We start from the raw sequence: 4654 nt of genomic DNA on the forward strand, positions 1-4654 counted from the left end.
AGCTAAACCCAAACTAACTATCTGATAATTTGCCGTAAATTATCCGTTGTTTATCCGTGAAAAGAATAATTTTGCCGCGGACATATTTCAAAAAATATCGCGTGCTCTGCTAACTTCCGTTTACGCCATGCGCGAGAGAGAGAGAAAATGTTTGCGTCTCTCATAGACAAGCCTGAGCAGGAGGTAGTTAGCAAGTGCTTAAAGAGCCCAAACATTAGCTGTCGGAGGCGACGACATAACTGTACGTTCACAAATATATGTACCAGGGTTGTTGCGAATGTTCGCATTCGCAGCCGCGGAGTTTCCACATTACTTTTAACATTCGCATTCGCAAAAATCAATGCGGATCTTTTGCGAATGCGAATATTAAAGGGGCCGAAAATTACAGTTATTTTTTTATGATTTAAACTGTGCCAAGTATTTTTTATTCCGAAATAAAAGTACTTTCCGGATAATAAACAAACCGCTTTCCAAATTAAAAAAGTTTGGTATCTAATGAAAGAGGGCTTGAATTAAAACTGAAATATCTAAAAGACGAAAGCCACTCATTGAAAAATATTTCAATAAAAAATGGTAATTAATTACCATAGAACAAACATTGGGTCATATATTTACATGAATTTCTTTAGTATTAAGTTATAAAAATATATAAATAGAGGTGGTAACCTTCATTCGTTATTTCTGTTTAAAAGCTATTTCAGTCCTATTTCATATGATACCAAATTTGTTTAATTTGGATAAGCGGTTTCTTTATTATCTGGGTAGGACGTTTATTTCTTAATAAAAAATATTAGGCCAAATTTAATAATAATAATAATAATAGATAGTGTTTGGCCGAGCTTCTCCTCCGATTTGTGGCGTGCGCCTTGATGTTGTCACACAAAGCGAAGGTACCTACAGTTTTACGCCGACTCCGAACGGCGATTGTATTTTTTGTGAGAAGCTGTTTTTCATGGCAGAAATACACTCGGAGGTTTGCCATTGCCTGCCGAGGGACGACCGCTGTTAAGAAAAAACTTTTTTTTTCTTTATTTTTGCGATGTTGCTTTGACCAGGGTTTGAACCCTGGTGCTGCGGAGTGGAAGCGCGCACTGCTTACCACTACACCACAGCGGCCGACGGCCAAATTTAACTCGGAACAAGTAAGAAAGTCTAAGTTCGGGCGGAGCCGAACATTAAATACCCGGCGCAAGTATTAAATATACTTCACCTTTCCGTAACCTACCGCTACATTTTAAGTAAATTGGTGTCCTTAAATTTCGAAATATTGAAATTTCAAGCATTTCTGAAATTTACCGTTATATGAAAAGCGGCCTCAATTTTAGTCCGATTTCAACAATTTTCAACGGTTTGCTTTTATGTGGCAAGCACAATAACCATACCGAGCTTGCTATAACGGTTAGCGAGATACATATATGTATGTGATCACAAGTGGGCGGTGCTACGCCCATTTTCCAAAATTTTGTCATAAACGTATTTCTTGGTAAAGAATTGTTGCAACCATCAATTTTGAATAAATTAGCTTCAATATTTTCTGATTTATCGAAGATTTTGTATTTCTCGAAATTACCGTTATATGGGATGTGGGCGTGGTTATTGTCCGATTTTAGAAATTTTCGGCCATTTGGTATGCTGTACCAGGACCAACAACTGTGCCAAGTTTGGAAGAAATTGGTGTAGCGGTTACCAAGCTATACACATGTAACCATAAGTGGGCGTGGCTACGCCCATTTTCCAAAAATTTATAAAATTCATGTTTTCCGTCTGAAACTCATTGTAAGTATCAATTTTGAGTGAATTATCTTCAGTAGTTACAAAAAATATCGCAGATTTCGTATTTCTTAAAATTACCGTTATATGGGAGGTAGGCGTGGTTATTGTCCGATTTCGCCCATTTTCAATACCATCCGTCCTACGCCCAAAAGAAGTTCACGTACCAAGTTTCGTTAAGATATCTCAATTTTTACTCGAGTTATCGTGTGCACAGACGGACGGACGGACGGACGGACAGACAGTCACCGCTTAATCGATTTCTCTTTTCATTCTGATCATTTATGTATACATTTGTCTATATCTATCTCGATTCGTTTTGCCTGTTACAAACAACCGTTATGTGAACAAAGTTATAATACCCTTGTGCACAAGTGCGCTCGGGTATAAAAAAATAACTGTTATTTTCGGTCCCTTGAATATTGTGCAAGTGCACAGACGTATATCTAACCAGTCACAGAAGAAAGCATTAAAAATTAGTAATCAAAACTAAAATCGAGAAACGCTGATGACGTGACAAATTCTGAAACAAACCAAAAGGACGAGAATGAAGAATTCTTTCGAAAAAAACGGTGTTTAAACAACGATTGTGCCATGATGTTAGATTGTAAAGAGGAAAGTCAGGAGGATACATCCGACATTTGCAGCCCCGATGAAATTCTCAAAAAGTAATTATTGCACCGCAATAAAAATAAATAAATATAACTGAAAGTCCTCTCCTGCAGTGTCAGTCGAAAAGAATTTACAATTTTGTCAAGTCTCCAGTTTTTCAAGTTTGTCGCCTCGAGCGAGTAGTTGTATAGTAGCGCAGGTTTGATTTACGACCCTTCAAAAAGTTTTTATTAAGTACAATGTTCCAATTTTTAAATTAAAGTACTAAAAAAAACATTCAGTCTTATCATGAGTTTAATTTTCCCCGAACCGGTTCACTTTTCACTTTTGGTTTTCATGTACATATTTACTATGGTCGGAATACAAATTTTCGGGTGAATTTTTTTTCGGGCAAAACTCAGAATAAGGCAGATTATTAAAAATTATTAACCTTTCCATTTTTTATTTACCTAAATCACCTAATTTACCCACCTAAATTATTTCTTAAAAATACATGACATCCGCATTCGCATCCGCATCCGCGGAAGTTAGCTTTTAAACATCCGCATCCGCATTCGCATCCGCGGATGTCTAAAATACCGCATTCGCAACATCCCTACACTCTAAAAAATCTGTTTAAAATTGCGACTATAAGTCGAGTATATTTTTGTTTATTTTTAAAATTCTTTGGTAAACTTACACGACGAATATGTATATTTCTCGTTGTCGTGTGTTAAAATCCTTTTTGTTAGCGGCTTTACGCAATTCTACGGGTGAAATAAAACAGCAGATGTGTATTTTGTAGCTTGTACACACTTTCGTAATGAATTTACGCACACCACAGCAGCTATATTACACTCTAAAAAGTCCGAAATTTAAACAAACTATTCGTTGAATAATCGAGCATGTAATTTCGCGAATAATAAGGTAGGAAATCAGTAACCTACCTTTTAGCTAGGAAATCTACAAAATTTTTTTTTAGAGTGTAGTATGGACATAAAACAGTACGATTGATATTATAATATTTTTACTTATTAGTAATGACTCTTATTTGTATTAAATAAAAATCATATTTGCATTAGGGTGACACCTGAATATCCGCACGGGTGCAACCCATGCTAGCTACGTCAATGACAAAGAGCTTGCACATATATGTGCACTAGGGTGGTCCAATAATGCATGTTAAAAAGTAAAGTCGGACTTTTTATGCTCGCACCCCCTAGGATTGTTCTATACCCCTATCATCGTTACAATCGTTAGTATTAAAAAATGGTTAAATAAATAATTGGGTATTATTATTGAAAGGCTCCTGAAGAGAACCAGAGTTTTCCGATCGAAAAACATTGATTTTCAAGAATTCTATACCATTTCTACGAAAAGCTTTTTTTTTCCCAATATAAAAATACATGCAAAACTTTGAGCGCTTTGAGCGACCTCAAAATATTTTTTTATTTCAAAATAAAAAATAGGGGTATACTTTTTTTCGATATAGAACAATCATAGGGGGTGAGAGCATTACAATTCCGACTTTACTGTTTTTGGACCACCCCAATGTACACACATACAGGCACTTACGTACATATTGCCCGTTTAATAATATATAATAATTCAAAATTTACGCTTTTGGAGATTTCATCATACAATTAATAAGCTTGATAAGGAGGATATGTTCAGCCTAACATATCACTACACTTTCCATCTGTGTTTCTGTATACCAACTGTATGAATTGATCAAACTTTGACTGCCTTTTCCCACAAAATTGAAATTCGGAAATAATTCAGTATTTTATTAAACGTGCGATTTGTATAGCATATGTATCTTAACGAAACTTTGTACGTGCACTTCTTTCGGACGTAGGACTGATGATATTGAACATGGGCAAAATCGGACAATAACCACGCCTACCTCCCATATAACGGTAATTTTCAGAAATACGAAAGCTGCGATATTTTAATAACTACTAAAGATTATTCACTCAAAATTGATATTTACAATAACTTTTAAACGAAAACTAAGAATATTATAATTTTTTTGGAAAATGGGCGTAGCCACGCCCACTTATTGCTACATGTTTATATCTTGGTAACCGCTCTACCAATTTATTCCAAAGTTGGCACAGTTAGCCTTGCTACAGCATACCAAATGGGGAAAATTTTTAAAATCGGACAAAAACCACGCCCACATCCCATATAACGGTGATTTGGAGAAATACGAAATCTTCGATAAATCAGTAAATATTAAAGTTAATTTATTCAGAATTGATGCTTGATGGGCAAGAAATACGTTTATGAT

The 4654-nt window shown here is 35.4% G+C and overlaps 1 protein-coding gene across 10 annotated transcripts in view; it reads left to right on the forward strand.

Moving 5' to 3' along the window:
• LOC118735995 (nuclear receptor coactivator 2) overlaps nucleotides 1-4654 on the forward strand; it is a gene marked incomplete at its 3' end in the record, with an annotated part of 105787 nt that overhangs the window by 14828 nt on the left and 86305 nt on the right.

The sequence above is a fragment of the Rhagoletis pomonella genome, unplaced genomic scaffold, assembly GCF_013731165.1.
Source record: "Rhagoletis pomonella isolate Grant_MI unplaced genomic scaffold, Rhpom_1.0 Rhpom_scaffold_00003, whole genome shotgun sequence".
Lineage (NCBI taxonomy): Eukaryota > Metazoa > Arthropoda > Insecta > Diptera > Tephritidae > Rhagoletis > Rhagoletis pomonella.